This window comes from Apium graveolens, chromosome 1 (genome assembly GCF_009905375.1).
Source record: "Apium graveolens cultivar Ventura chromosome 1, ASM990537v1, whole genome shotgun sequence".
Classification (NCBI taxonomy): domain Eukaryota; kingdom Viridiplantae; phylum Streptophyta; class Magnoliopsida; order Apiales; family Apiaceae; genus Apium; species Apium graveolens.
In genome coordinates, this window is record NC_133647.1 from 121251560 (window position 1) to 121268716 (window position 17157).

Here is a 17157-nt window from a genome sequence, read left to right on the forward strand (position 1 = left end):
TGGTTCTTTTTGATTTTTTGATGAAGAATGAATTTACTTGGCTTGGTTGTTTTGCTTTTGTGTTTGATTTAGTCAATTACCTTCTTGCCCTTGAATTTGTGTGGTTACAAAGCCACCACACCTCCTTCCTTCCCATGTCATGCTTGTGTCATCCTCATGATGTCATCCTCCCTTCCTTGTCCTCTTTCTATTGGTTGGATGACATCATTCCCACTAATCCCTTTGATTAACTTCCTAATCGTTTGCCTAATGACCGCTGATCTGTTATACGGTTCGCTTAACTTTCGTTCTCGTTTATCGTTTGAAGGATCATACCCGGGATCTTATTACTTAGGTTCCTTTAACCTTTCTCAATACATTATATTCCTTTTTATGATCCTCTATTATAATCCTTTAATTTAATCCTTTTTATCCTGTTACCTTATACTCAATTCTCTCCGTATCTAGTGGATTTCCGGGAAAAACCAAAGTGTTCGGAATTGGATTCTGACGATCTTTACATACCCTTATATACTTCATAGAGTACTAATAATATCCCAGAATATCCATAACAGAACCCCTACATAGTGTGGCGTGAAAAGTTTTCTCATTTAGCTAAAACACTATTCACAAGGGTTACAAAAAAGTTGAAAATTTTGGGGTTATTACAGTCTCCCCTCCTTAAAAGGATTCCGTCCCGGAATCAAACAGAAAACAAATGGGGGTACTTTTCTAGCATTGTGCTCTCTAGTTCCCAAGTTGATTCTTCCACGTTATGATTCTGCCATAGTACTCTGACTAGCTTGATCACTTTGTTCCGAAGCACCTGCTCCTTCTTATCCATAATCCTTACTGGCTTCTCCACGTAAGTTAGATCTGGCTGCATATCCACCTGCTCGTACTCCACTATGTGTCTGGCATCCCGATGATACCTCCTTAGCATTGACACATGGAACACATTATGAACTTGTTGCAAGTTAGGGGGTAGGGCTAGCTCGTAAGCTAACTTTCCAATCCGTCTTAATATCTCAAAAGGTCCAATGTATCTTGGGCTTAGTTTTCCTTTCTTTCTGAACCTCATTAATCCCTTCCAAGGGGATACTTTCAACAGTACTAATTCCCCTACTTCATATTCCTTGTCCTTTCGGGCTAGGTCTGCATATTTCTTCTGTCTGTCTTGGGCTGCTATAAGTCGCCCTCTGATAAGATCCACTATATCTTTGGTCCTTTGGACCACTTCGGGTCCGAGCATCTTCCGCTCTCCTACTTCATCCCAGTATAAGGGAGATCGACACCTTCTTCCGTACAGGGCCTCATAAGGCGGCATTCCGATGCTAGCATGAAAGCTATTGTTATAAGAAAACTCGATCAACGGCAAGTGATCATTCCAACTTCCTTTAAGGTCTATTGCACAGACTCTCAACATATCTTCTAGTGTCTGGATGGTCCTTTCACTCTGCCCATCCGTCTGGGGATGGTACGTGGTACTCATATTTAACTTGGTCCCTGCACATTCCTGAAAGCTCCTCCAAAATCTGGAGTTGAACCTGGGGTCTCGGTCTGAGACAATGGACGCTGGGACTCCATGTCGCGTCACTATTTCCTTAAGGTAAATGTCCACCAGTCTATCGACTGTGTATCTCTCATTGATAGGAATGAAATGAGCTGACTTTGTCAGTCGGTCTATAATTACCCATATGGCGTCTTGATTGGCTTTCGTCCTTGGCAATCCTACAACAAAATCCATCGCTATCTGTTCCCATTTCCATTCGGGAATCTCCAGGGGTCGTAAGAGTCCACTGGGTCTCTGGTGCTCTGCCTTTACCCTTTGGCAAGTCAAACATTTGTTTACCCATTCTGCTACGTCCCTCTTCATGTTGGGCCACCAGTAATATTCCTTCAAATCCCTATACATCTTGGTACTTCCCGGGTGAATGGAATACCTTGAACTATGGCTTTCATCCAATATCTCATCTTTAAGCTCTTGAACATTCGGAACCCAAATCCGGTAGGAGTACCTCATTATCCCTTTATCATCTTTCTCGGTATGGATCTCCTCTCCAGTCATTGACTCTCTGCCTTCTTTCATCATTTTCTCCGGGCACAATCTGATCTTTTCCAATAACTCTGGCTGCATTGAGATCTCAAAAAGCTTTTCAGCTCCGGTTCCGGTTACCTTTACTTCTATTTCCATTCTCTCAAAATCTCTTATTAATTCTTCCGAAGTCGTTATCATTCTGAGTCTTTCCTTTCTACTAAGGGCATCAGCCACCACATTGGCTTTCCCTGGATGATAGAGAATCTCACAATCATAGTCCTTGATTAGTTCTAACCATCTCCTCTGGCGCATGTTGAGCTCTTTCTGCGTAAATATGTACTTGAGGCTCTTATGGTCTGTGAAAATCTCGCACTTCTCTCCATACAAGTAGTGCCTCCAAATTTTTAAAGCAAATACTATTGCCGCGAGCTCAAGGTCATGAGTAGGATATCTAATCTCGTATTCCTTCAGTTGTCTCGACGCATACGCAATCACTTTACCGTGCTGCATAAGCACACACCCTAGTCCTTTGTGCGACGCGTCACTATATATCACAAAATCTCCTTTTCCGTCCGGCAATGCCAACACCGGAGCCGTTATCAACCTTTTCTTTAATTCCTGAAAACTGTTCTCGCATTTCTCCGTCCATTCAAACTTCTCTATCTTACGAGTAAGTCGGGTCAAAAGGGGCTGCGATCTTCTCAAAGTCCTGTACAAATCTACGATAGTAGCCGGCCAATCCTATAAAACTCCTTACCTCTGTGGGTGTGGTTGGCCTTTCCCAATTTGAGACCGCCTCTATCTTGGAGGGGTCGACCAATACTCCTTCCTTATTGATCACATGTCCTAAAAACTGTACTTCATTCCGCCAGAATTCACACTTCGAGAATTTGGCATATAACTGTTCCTCTCTTAGTATTCCTAGAGCTATCCTCAAATGCTCTGCATGTTCTGTCTCAGTCCTTGAGTAGATCAAAATATCATCGATAAAAACTATCACACATTTGTCCAAGTACTTCTTAAATACTTTATTCATTAAATCCATGAAAGCCGTTGGGGCGTTGGTTAATCCAAAGGACAATACCAATAACTCATAATGCCCATACCTGGTACGGAACGCTGTCTTGGAAATATCTTCGGGTTTAATCTTTAGTTGGTGATATCCAGTTCTCAGGTCGATCTTGGAAAAATAAACAGCATCCTTTAGCTGGTCGAACAGATCGTCTATTCTAGGTAATGGGTACCTGTTCTTTATGGTTAGCTTGTTCAACTCTCGATAGTCTATGCACAACCTCATGCTCCCATCTTTCTTCTTAAAAAATAAAACTGGTGCTCCCCACGGAGACACACTGGGTCTTATCATACCCTTATCCAAGAGTTCCTGCAATTGGATAGCTAATTCCTTCATTTCTAACGGGGTTAACCGGTAAGGTGCTTTTGAAACTGGCGCCGTCCCTGGGGCCAACTCAATAGCAAATTCAATCACTCTATCGGGTGGTAATCCCGGAAGGTCTTGTGGGAATACATCTTCAAATTCGTTGACTACTGGAATATCTTGCAAGTTGGGCACCTCCTTCTGCGTGTCCACCACATAGGCTAGGTAAGTCTCACTTCCTTTTCGTAGCATCCTTTTGGCCTGGGCCATAGTCAAAAATTTCTGCGTCTGCCTCTTTCCTCTAAATATAACTTCTTTCTTCCCGGGGATATTTAACTTAACTTTCTTCCCTTTACAGTCTATCTGAGCATCATTGCTAGATAGCCAGTCCATTCCCAAAATTACATCAAACTCCCCTAATTTAAAAGGAATCAGATCCACACTAAAAGATTGCTCCCTTATGCCTATCTCACAGGCGGGGTGAATCTGGTTAACAGGAATAATTTCATGGTTGGCTATTTCTACTTGTAAGGGTTCTATCAAGGGTTCAGCTTTAAGTCTTAATTTATGCGCAAAGTCCCTTGATATAAAAGATTTAGTTGCTCCCGAATCAAATAAAATGTTTGCACTGACTGAATTTAGAGAAAGGGTACCTGCTATCACATCTGAATCTTTCATAGCATCCTGGACTGTCATATTGAAAGTCCTTGCAGTAGGTGGCTTATTGGAAGCAGCCCTGCTTGCTCCCGAAGCTGCTGGTTTGTTCATTGGGCATTCCCTCTTCCAATGACCCGGGCGTCCACACAGATGACAATTGGTGGTTGGAATGACGGCAGGGGCTGACGAAGGGCATTTGTGAGAATAGTGGCCCACTTGCCCACACTTAAAGCAGGTTACTGGCTTTCCCTTACATTCCCCAGAATGTATTCTTTCACAAGTGTTACAGGTTGGTAATGGGGGTCGAGACTGGTTGGAATAAGACATTCTTGACTTCTGGCTGCCCTGGCTCACACTCACACTCATTGACCGCTTAAACCCAGTGTTCCTTCCTGGCAGGGGCACTGCTCCTCGATTAAATCTAGTTGGGAAGCTCCTTCCTGCGGAACCTCCACCCATGCTCATACTTTTCCTCTTTATTCCTTTCTTCTCTCTTTCCTTCTGCATCTGTTCACTTCCGACTTCTACAATCATTGCCTTTTGCACCAGAGTGGCATAGTCCGTAAGCTCAAGGATTGCCACCCTATTCTGAATCCACGGTTTCAGTCCCTGCTGAAACCTCCTAGCTTTCTTTTCCTCGGTGCTCACAAACTCCGGCACAAACCTTGATAACTCAGTAAATTTCGCTTCGTACTCTGCTACAGACAAGTTATTCTGCTTTAGCTCCAAGAACTTGAGCTCCATCTGGTTTTCCATAAACCTCGGGAAATACTTCCCCAGAAACAACTGACTAAATCTCTCCCAGGTTATAATAGCGTATGTCTCCATATTTTTCTTGGCCTCCCACCAGTAGTTAGCTTCTCCTTTCAGAAGGTAGGTAGCAAATACAGTCTTCTGTGCCTCCTCGGTACTCAAAATCTCAAAAGATTTCTCCATTTCCTTTAACCATGCCCTTGCCTCAACTGGGTCAGCTGATCCGTGGAACTCAGGGGGCTTAAGGGACTTAAAAGCCCTGAAAGAGTTTGCCACAGCATTGTTATTTCCTTGAGGGGGTGGGTTGGGTTGACGTTCCAAATTCTGCCTTAGGAGTTGCATGAACTGGCCCATGGGATCCATGCCTGGGTTTGGTACTGGTTGCTCCACCTCGATTTCTCCTTCTTCGGCCTCTATCTCAAATCCCTCAACATCATATGTTTCCTCTTCCTCTTCATACAGGGAGTCATCCTGTTCCACATAATCCTCATCTTCCTCTTCACTGTGCTCCTGGTTCCTATCATCCTGGTTATGGCTTCCCTGGTCTTCAGATCCAGGGTTCGCCCTAGTTCCAATCTTTCTTGGCGGCATGATTCTGATAATAATAAAAAAAATTATTGGGAAAATTCAACGTTAGGTCACAATCATATACAACATTGTGCCTTGCACAGCTCTTATAATGGGGAGAACGTATATCGCAATTCTATTATTTTAAGAAAGTTCTAATACGAAGTGCAGTAATAATAATGATAAAAACAGTGATCCCGTCACTAATGAACTAAACCAAAGGAAACAAATATAAACATAATGCGAGAAATACATAGTTTGATCTGGTCAAAAGTACAACAGTGCTACAGTCATCTGTCCCAAAAGTGATACACAAGAGTCTATCTGTCTAGTCAGAAAAAGGGATGCTATATACAAGTCAACTATCCCGGAAAATTGGCTCTTACTAAGGCCTTGGCTAACTAGACAACTAGACTATTCCATCATCAATCCTGAATCACACACCGGAGCGGGTCAGCTCCCATACCCTTTCCATCGCACGACGGAAGATATAGTCGGCATGCCGCCTGGAGATCCTACCATGCCTGTCCCCCTGGAGAGATCTGAGTCTCGCTCGGGACGTGAGCTCTATCCCCGTAAGCTCCCTCCTCAAGGATCGGGGTATAGAAGCCCTAGTCTCATAAGCTCGGGTACGCCTACCCACCCTCTCTGCATCCAACTCCCTCCTGGCCTCATCCAGTCGGCCCTCGGCAACAGCCACTCGGGTCCTCAGAACATCCTGAACATATCCATGTGCTAACGAAGACTGCCTGTGGGCAGGGTCAAGAGGTGGTGAATCTGGAGCCGCTGAGGGTGCCTCCTCGGTCTGCCTAGGCTCGGAAGTATGGGTCTTTGAGCTGTCATCATCAGGAATCCAAGATAGTGGTGGAGGGGTAGGGGCTCTGACCACCGGAAGTGTGGGTAATGGGATACCAGCATACACTACCATAGGTCCAACACGCTCATCAGCTACTGGGACCTCATCCGGGTCCTCCTCATCTGGAATAGCAATAACCTCTGTCTCTGACTCCTCTGAGGGGTCCTCCTCATCTGAAATAGCAATGACCTCCGTCTCTGACTCCTCTGAGGGGTCCTCCTCCATCTCAGGCTCCTCCTGATCCTCAACATCTAGCAATGCCTCATCATGCTCACGCTCGAACATCTCAGGGTCCTCTATCTCAGGCGCCTACACATTAAACGAACTAAGTTACTATCATGATACTTATAAGGGTTCTCGTAAGGGTTTTAACTGTCAGCACTACTTTAAGTAGTCCGACCATGAACTTGGCAAGAGTTCTTATTATCTTTGTGAGTTTGTTATTATATCGACGCATCATCTCTGAGGTTTATAATGCTTGGCTCTGATACCATTTCTGTAACACCCCCAGATCCGGGGTCGGGGATCCGGGTCGTCACGGTCTTTCTTTCCACAATATCACTTCACTTAATTAATAAAAATAACCTTATGTTGTGACCCCACACTAACACACACCACAACCCGTTATAGTCTCAGAGATGAAATTGAAATAAGTACAAGTCTTTGAATCCACAATTTAAAAGTTATTACAACCCAAAACGATTACTTGATAAATTTACAGTTAATTGCCATTATCTGCCACAAGTTATAATTATACATAATTGATTCTCAAAAGTAGAATGCCTGATCTACCAATGGATCTACCTCTGCAGCTATAGCAGCCACAACATCATCGGGAAGATGCGGGATGCTTCCCACGTGCTTGCGCTGGGTCTGCTGGAGTCTGGCCATCTTTCCTAACTGTTGTTGTGTGATGAAGAAATAAAGCAAGAGTGAGCCTTACAGCTCGCAAGATAATATATAGTGATAACAATAATACAAGTATCTAAATGGATACTTACTAAAATTCTTTATCATGAGTAAGGTAATTACTTACTGGATATAAGTTTTAAAAGAAGATGAAGTTACCAATTACTTCACTATACTTATACCATTTTTTTTGAAATCTACTTGAACTACTACTGTTCGAAGTATAATAAGATTCACGAGGTCATCCCATAGATGAGACCACAAATAAAACTTGAAAATATTTGATATTTGAAATATTTTGAAAAGAAATGAAGTTACGAGATACTTCATTCAATGGATACACCAATAAAAATGTTTGACCCTGTCAATGCTTCGGCAACCACCCATTAGTAGCCTTTCGATCGAAATGCTACGGGTAGTGTTGCAGAATTATCCAAATGGATGATGAACTCATTACGGGAGTTTGCCGCGCCAGGAAGACCACTTACGATGATCAGTCGTAGTAGTACAACCCCACCATTTTCTACATGTAGAGGAGAACCTGTCGGATTTACTTGTCAACCGAACACTGAACTCCTAAGGAATGGACCGCCTTAGCGGAACTTCCAGGCCATTTGGGCCAATATAATAAGGCTGGGTCGGCGCCACTCGACCACTTACGCCACTCCTAGTTCAGATGAAATCCATGACTCTGAAACGTAAAGCTCGTTCCCCCTTTCCCCAAGTAGAACTTGTTGATACGGCTCCACCAAGAAGTCGTATCTAGTTGGAAAGGAAAACTCACCGATATTTCCCAGGCGATGCCTGTTAATGGATTAACTTATTCCAAGAATTTTACTTCCCGAGTGTTGGGTAAGTAATCAATTCATTTAACAAAACAGCAACCTTGTTGCGAATATAAAACACACCACAGAGCCGGATCCCTCAGGTTTTGAGCGAGTATTTAAATCCCCTTAAAAGGAAGATCTTAAATATAAAAATGAGTTTTGGGATCCGCTTTATCTTTTAAAAATCATTTTGAAGACTCGAAAACACTTTATAGAGTGTTTGGAGTAAAGCTGATTTAATGAAGTAAATCAGTCCCCAGAATATTTAGAAAATAACTGAATATTATTATTTAAATAATATTCCCATAAAGAATAATCTTTATAAAAATAATTGAAGTAAAAGTATTAAAACTTATACTTGAAACGAGTATTAAATAACCAAAGATATACTCATATGAAAGTACTATCTTTATTTGAATAATCAAAAATAAGTTTGATTATTTACACCTTATTCTTTAATAAAATAAAGAACAAATCTCAGCAAATAATCGGAGTCATAGATCCTCAAATGAATATTCAAAAATATTCATTAAACAATATAAACTGAGTCATAAGCCCTCGAATGAATATTCAAAATAATATTCATTTAATATAAAATAAAAGGAGTCATAAGTCCTCGGATGAATATTCGAAATAATATTCAATAATAAAATAAAGGAGTCATAAGTCCTCGGATGAATATTCAAAATAATATTCAATAATAAAATAAAGTTAAAGTTATCGAATAAACCTTATTCGATTAATAGTTTTGAAAACTATGACCATATATATATATATATAAGTATAAATATATATATATATATTTATATCCATATATACAAAATCTACTCGGGATCCTCGACTCCCGGTTTTAGAAATATTTTCACCTTTGGGTCCCTGTACTAAGGGTATATGCAAATTACCGCTATCCTCTAGCATAGGTATTATCAACTGAATCAACAGATATATATATGGAAAGAATGCGAAACAGGCATGCATATATATATACCATAGCAGCATGCTTCAATATATAACAACATTTGCTAATTAACCAACATGCATCTATCACCAGATAATGCAAATACATATATTCATCACCACAACAGTTATAACGGGTAGAAAACTTGCCTGAGCGACTTGGGGTGATAAAAGGCTCGGGACGAGTCTGGTAACCTATAAACAACAAGTAAGTTGGAATTAAACCAAAGTCACTTGTAAATCTATACTTTAACTAACTTAGACTCTAACGCTTGTTTTGCGCTTACTGATTTGCTTAAGTCACCCGGGTACCCTCGGCTCCACCATTTTTAATAATTTAACCTTTACGAGTTTTAAGGAGATTCCTTCGCGAGTGTCTTACTAACTGCCTAGCACACTTACCATAAATGTTTCATACATTAATTAACCCTTTTTGGTCTTTAACCTATGTTTCAAAGTAAGGCGAGGGGAAAAGTTTCGTTGGCGAAACGCCGTTACTTGAAACGGTCGTTTCTCCTAAACCGTGCATCGGAATCGAACGAACTACATATCAAAACGAAGCTCGTAACATGAGCTATCTAGACATGGAAATGGTCATAATCTAGCAGGGGGTTCTCGGGTCCTAATGTTATGTACAAAAACAGTCTAAAGAAAATCGGACGTTACGACGGCTATGTTTACGCGATTTCCAATATTTTAAACCATTCAAAACCCTCCCAATTCAACCTCAAATCCAACATACAACCAACATCCATCCTTATCACATCATAACAACCCCAACCAATTCAATTTTAACATTCAGACTTATGCCTAAGCTTAACTTTAATCATACTTAAGTTCTTTTAATCAAAACCACAACATTTACCATTCCATTTCACTACCATTCCAAATCCCAAACTCTAAATCACAAAAACAAGCTACAATATCATCCTACTAATCAAAATCATCTTATAATACATAGGAATCTAGGGTTTGGAGATGGTATACCTTCCTTGAAGTGGTGGGAGGAGCTAGGAAGCCTTAAGAAGCTTTGAGAAGTCTTAAGAATGCTTGGATCTTCAAGAAAAACAAGAAAAACTTCAAGTTAAAAACTTGAAAACACTATTCATAGTCTTCTTCTTTGATTAAATGAAGAAGATTGAGAAGGAATTAATGGCTTAAACTCATGATATAGCCCTAACTAAGCATGAAGATGATTAGGGAATTTACTCACCAATTTAGGAAGCTTGGATCTTGAATTTTTGAAATTTCTTGCCTAATGAATAGTGAAAAGCCGAGAGCAAAGATGAACAAGGCCTTGGTTCTTTTTTATTTTTTGATGAAGAATGAATTTACTTGGCTTGGTTGCTTTGATTTTATGTTTGATTTAGTCAATTACCTTCTTGCCCTTGAATTTGTGTGGTTACAAAGCCACCACACCTCCTTCCTTCCCATGTCATGCTTGTGTCATCCTCATGATGTCATCCTCCCTTCCTTGTCCTCTTTCTATTGGTTGGATGACATCATTCCCACTAATCCCTTTGATTAACTTCCTAATCGTTTGCCTAATGACCGCTGATCTGTTATACGGTTCGCTTAACTTTCGTTCTCGTTTATCGTTTGAAGGATCATACCCGGGATCTTATTACTTAGGTTCCCTTAACCTTTCTCAATACATTATATTCCTTTTTATGATCCTCTATTATAATCCTTTAATTTAATCCTTTTTATCCTGTTACCTTATACTCAATTCTCTCCGTATCTAGTGGATTTCCGGGAAAAACCAAAGTGTTCGGAATTGGATTCTGACGATCTTTACATACCCTTATATACTTCATAGAGTACTAATAATATCCCAGAATATCCATAACAGAACCCCTACATAGTGTGGCATGAAAAGTTTTCTCATTTAGCTAAAACACTATTCACAAGGGTTACAAAAAAGTTGAAAATTTTGGGGTTATTACAAGCTTATTCCGACTACCTGAGGTACTGCACCAAACAATCTATGGAACAGCTGGCCATTTCCTACCCGTTTCCTGGCTGTGGTTCTCATGGCAGTCATCTTGATTCACTGTTGTGTTGTGTCAATTTAAGAAAATAATTGTGAGCTAAGATGCTTAGCATAATAATGTACAGTATGAAAATGACTGTATAATAACATCATATATTATATATATGTTTTATTTAAAAGTAGATTTCTCGGTGTCCCACACCTTCTTATGAGAACAATTCTTTTAAGGGGTTTTTATAACCTGCGAATACCTTAATAGTAATCACAACACCTAGGCTTGGGTTACGGTATTGCATATCAATTCCAATTGGAAGATTTTGGACATCTCACAGGAGCCACCGCATACGATGATCAGTCGTCCTACGGAAAGTAACCTTCTTTACTAGTAAAAGGACGAATACCATCATCTCTCGGGTATCACCCTGGCCGCATTCGGGCTATGTGTCCCATTTTTGGGTATACACATACTACACAAGTTCCTGAGTACACAAAATACCTTCGCCTGCAGTACCTTTGGTAGCCCATCCAGCACACGTAGTACCAGAGTCTACCCCTCCATTGTCCTTCAACAGAATTCTATCAATCTCGGGAACTTGACCCACATCGAAGTTCCCCAAGCGTTTTGCTTGTTGATAGAGATAGTTTATCTTTTTAAAATATAAGTGTATATATATGTATATACGTACTTCCGAAAATTTCGGAGGAAGTACTAGGGATGTGAGTTGACCGTTGTCAACAGATAATTAATAAGGGGAAAAGTTTCTTCTTGAAACTATATTCAATATAATAATAAGTCGGGATAATATTCACCGACGATCTGAAATTATTCGAATGATACTTCTAAATCAGAAGGTATATCAGGATCTATGATCTTTCAATCAATAACCATCCTTTAATAATTAATCATTACTTAGATAGTAATCTATAAATAATTAAATGATAATTGATACTAATCATACCTCGAATGGGTTATTCTGTAAAAGATTTATTTAAATAATATTTCTCAACTAGTTTGTGTTTTAATAATCTGTAATGATTAATCGGGTTTGAAATAAATAAATGATGAAGTATACTACTCCTATAATAAAGGAATACATATATAATATTTAATATCCGAATCAATAAAATATAGTTGAGGGAATATGCTCGTTGGGAAATCGTTTTAAAAGTTCGAGGGGTTTTATTATTTCGTAAGTGGACGATGAGTCCCTTTAAAACGTACTATTATGGACTTATATCCGTCCTATAATATCTCCGGAACGATTCCCGGGTTTTATCTTAAATCCCGACCGACCCTCGGTCTTCTATCATACATTACGCTTAAAGCGAAATAACATTTCACGATATATACTTATCGTACAACATTGCTATATCATGCGAAAATTCAAAACTACGTATCATGGCAAACATGGTATTTATGCGATGATAGTAAAACAATCCTTTCATAACACAACAGTAAAATGGAGTTGGGTTTGTAAACTTTCCTGGGTATCTCGAGGTGGAGGATGCTCTAGGTTCCGCTCGAAAATCTATAACCATAAACACATTTCATTTCGTTAGGTTCCGTCCTAATTCACGGTAACTCGCACTCATGCGCTACTCATTATACACCCTCTCAACTCATACTACCCTTAACATTTCTTTTAAGTCATAAAAACTTTATGGTCACTTCATTTCCCTAAGTATCTCGAGTTCATTCTCATTATCGTTGTCGGCTCCGATTAAGGATTCTTACAGTTTCTACTCGCGCGGTCTCGGCTCCGACATTTTTATAAAATTGAGAAAACATTATTTTCACTTGAATTTTTTTGACAATTAGTAAACTCCACATGTTACTCTCTGTAAAAATTTCATGATTTATGAATACTTTTAAGTCTATCCTTTATATTTTCAAAGTTCGTGATTCGTAGCAGTTTTTATCGCGTAAAACACTTTTACTAAAATGATCATAACTTTTGATCCGTAAATTGGAATTAAGCGATTCAAGCACCTAAACTATCCTTATAACATTTTCTATCTTAAACAAAGGTTATTTATCAAGAATCTACAGTTTACAACTTCGAGACTTTCTGCAGAAACTTAAAGTTACGGTTTGTTGTTTTTAACGAAGTTACGTTTACGATCGGGGTTTCGTTTATGCCTTAACTATCAACACAACCACCAACAATTATCATATCATAATCAACACACAAACTCCTCTAAAGAACATCATGTTCTTGAGGCAACAACAACCAACCTTAAATCTACTTAACTTAATCATCAAGATTTCATAAACAACACTTAGTAAGATAGGTTTACTAACACCCACTAAATGGATCTTAAACATGAACCTTAAATAAAGTTAGGCCAAAGATTTTTACCTTTCATGAAAGCTTGAGATGTGTTCTTGAGGATGGTGGAGGCTTGGAAGTGCTTGGTATGATTTTTGGAACCTAAAACCACCATTAAAATCAAGAAACCAAAAAGAGGTTACTATTCACACTATTCACTAGTGAGTTTCTTGAATTTATTCCACCCATCAAACCTTGATAAAAAGAGATGAAAGATTTTTATTACCTTAGTTTAGTTGCTAGGAGGCTTGGGAAATAATTGTGGTATTTTACAAGAACTAGAGCTTGGAGTTTTGAATTACAATTTCCTTCTTTTCCTTCAAATAGCCGAATGGAAGAAAAATGGGGGTGGGGGGTATTTATAGCACTTGGTTGCTTCTCTTGGATGAATTCTAGGTCGCTTCTTGGAAGGTGACTTGATATCTTTGCAATTTGATCTTTATTCTTCCTAGGATAGCTTAGGTTTATTCTTTGTCTCCAAATCCATGGACAAATCTTTGTAGCTTGCTAGCTTACAAGCTAAACTACAAGGTTAGCTCCTTAGCACACTATTTGCTAGCTAGCTTGGTCATCCTAGGGTTAGCTTACTATTTGATGAAGTAACCATGGTTACTTCCTTACCATGGTTTAGTTAGTGCGTTACGTTTAATTAATCGTTTACGCGTTCGCTCGGTTACTTAAACGTTCTCCGCAATACTTATTCGTAAATAGTTCGCAATGTAATTCTTTTCATTTCTATTCCTTATATTTTTATTTATCCTAATTGAATATAAATCCGTAGGATTTTAATCTCGTAATTATATTGTGATTCCCGTAGTCCTTGATAAGTCGTAATTACGGTCATTTTTCAAAGTTCGTTTTCTTCGAAAACTAATAGCGTTTATATACACTCATTTGGTACGTATAGTCATAATATCTATTCCGAAACTCATTTTCTTATGCACTATATAGTGTGGGCTCAAAAGTTTTCCCGTCTGTCAGGGTTACTATTCAATAAATGTTTTACAGGGTCTCAAAAATTCGAGTTATTACATATAAGTCATTTTGTGTCTAGAATATATTCTTTGTATAAGCTTGTGATTTCCTAGAGGATAATTAAGTTATGGTGATTGATCTAATTTGGAAGCATATCTGTTAAGCATTCGTACACACCATGTTTCTAGTTGTATGTTAGCTTGCGTGATTTGATGGATCTTTAGTCGCCTAATTTCATTTGTTGATATGTCATGTGTTGGTTGGTTTAGTCATCGCGATGGGGATCGCTGCATTCATATAGTTGCATTCATGCATGTTTTATTCTGAGTTTGAGTCTGTGATGCTTGAGGACAAGCATCGATTTAAGTTTGGGGGTGTGATAAGTGGCATTTTATACCACTTAGAGCGTCTCATAACGGCTTGAATTGGTGTCTTGAACTCGAGTATTTTGTGTATTTGACGTGTTTTCTAGTGTTTCTGCATTTCAGGGTATAACTTGTTTAGATAGGTGGTTTTCATCAAATAAAGCTTAAGGAAGTGCTTGGAATCAGTCTAGGGGTGATGAGCGAAGGAATCAGCAAAAACAGAAGCAATTCAAGAAATTTTTCAGAAGGGTTGCAGGCGCCCGCGTGCTAGTAGCAGGCGACCGCCTGGTTGCAGGCGACCGCCTGTGTGCGGAATTTCAGATTCTGAATTTTATTAATTCGAGTCCAATTGGGCTTCTATTAGCACGGGTTTTCTTGGGCTATTATATAAACCTTATGGGAAGACGTTTTCTTCATAGAGGAGATAATCAAGAGCGCAGGCAAGAAGATTGAGAAGACCGTTTTAGCACGCAACAACGAAGAAGAGGAAGCATACATTTATCTTGTGATTCTTTTAATTCGTTGTAACTGTGGATGCTAGTTTTCTTTATTCTTTGAACCTTAATACTCTTGTACAGTACTTCATTATTTATTAAGTATTTTTATTAGTTTATATCGTTATGTTATTATCATGCTTTCATATGAACTCATGGTGATGATGAGTTCTATTATGGGATAATCGTGATCATGGGATCCTAGCAGATTTGCTATGGACTTCTTTATTTAATTATTTAATACCTTGGTATGTGGTGATTGTATGATATCTAGCATAGGTTGTGCTTATTCGTCTTATGTGCATCGCGAACATGTAAGGTAGCCTGTTAATCTCTTTTGAAGCGACAATGAATCTTGAGATTTAGAACTTGCCATGCTATCATAGGTTCATATATTATATGCATGATTAGTGGGTAACTCTAACCGTTTTACTTGCCCTGTGTAATCATCATGAATAACTTGCGCTTAAATCGTTATGTTGTCAAATTATGTAGATATATAGGGTCTCAACATAATTGATGCATATTTAACTTCTATCTTAATTGTGGATGCTTGGTAGAATGGCATTCGTACAATAAAAGTTGGCGTTTATCAGTTTCGTGTTGTTCGATTAATATCATCACCATTACATACTAAGGTTAATAACAATAACTATTGAATGAAGTAGTAATAAAGTCAGGATCTCATGTATGTTTAATATTGTTAATTTAAGTGGTTAATTCTTGTAGTTCATATTAGTTAACCAATCTTAATTGTTATTGTCTTGGCATTGAGGAATAATCATACATTGGTGAGTAAGTGTTAATTAAATATAATTAATCAGAGTCTCTGTGGGAACGAACTAGAAATCATTCTATATTACTTGCGAACGCGTATACTTGCGTGATTTATTTAGTGCATGCTTTGTGCCTAACAAGTTTTTGGCGCCACTGCCGGGGACTCGGTGTTAATTTGTTTAGTTTATGTACTTGCCATTAGTGGTCATTAGGATTCATTGATTAAGACTTGTTACTTACTGCTTCTGGTTCTGTTTCAGGTACTCTAGCGAGCGTTTATGCAAACACGTTCTCACACTCGCAAGAGAAATCTGGATAAAGCTGAGGAGACAGATACAGCTCTTGACTTTCCGGAGAAGATAGTTTTTGAAGATTCAGATAAAGAGAGTGAAAAGAAAGAACCTGAAATAATGGGTGATTGTGTAGTTTAACCTGATCCAGCTCTTATGGACTTTTCTCGGCCTAAAATTGATGACATTCAGTCAAGCATCATTCATCCGGCTATTCAGGTCAATACTTTTGAAATCAAGACGGGCACTATTCAGATGGTGCAGAATTCCGTTTCTTTCGGAGGTGCTGCGACTGAAGATCCCAACATGCATATCAGGAATTTTGTCGAGATCTGTAGTACTTTTAAATATAATGGTGTTACTGATGAGGCTATCAAGCTGAGGCTTTCCCATTCTCTCTGAGGGACAAAGCTAAGGACTGGTTACATTCTTTACCAGCTGGGTCCATCACTACTTGGGAAGATCTTGCGCAAATGTTTCTGGTGAAGTTCTATCCAATGGCCAAAACTGCAGCTATGAGGAGTGCTCTTACTCATTTTACGCAGCAACAAGGAGAATCTATGTGCGAGGCTTGGGAGCGCTACAAGGAGATGTTGAAAAAGTGTCCACATCATGGTATGCCTGACTAGATGGTGATCACTGGTTTCTACAATGGTTTGGGGGCCCAATCTCGGCCCATGTTGGATGCAGCTTCTAGAGGCGCCTTGTGGGCCAAAAGATATACTGAGGTCTATAATCTCATTAAAACTATGGCTGCAAACAAGTATCAAAACCTAACTCAAAGGATGATGCCTGGGAAGGTAGCAGGTATTTTGGAAGTTGATGCAGCTATAGCTATTGCAGCGCAGCTCCAGGCGCTGTCTATGAAGGTCGATTCTTTAGCCAACTATGGAGTAAATCAAATAGCTAGTTTCTGTGAGCTTTATGCAGGCTCTCAAGTGACAGATCAGTGTTCTCTTGTTAATGAATCCGTTCAGTATGTGAACAATTTTCAGAGACCGCAGCAGCATGTGCC

The 17157-nt window shown here is 39.2% G+C and overlaps 1 non-coding gene across 1 annotated transcript; it reads right to left on the reverse strand.

The window, feature by feature from the left end:
* Positions 1-16654: 16654 nt before the first annotated feature.
* On the reverse strand, positions 16655-16761 carry LOC141683216 (small nucleolar RNA R71). The gene has a single exon (XR_012560166.1). It is a non-coding gene; the product is annotated as a small nucleolar RNA R71 (small nucleolar RNA).
* Between the last annotated feature and the right edge of the window lie 396 nt (positions 16762-17157).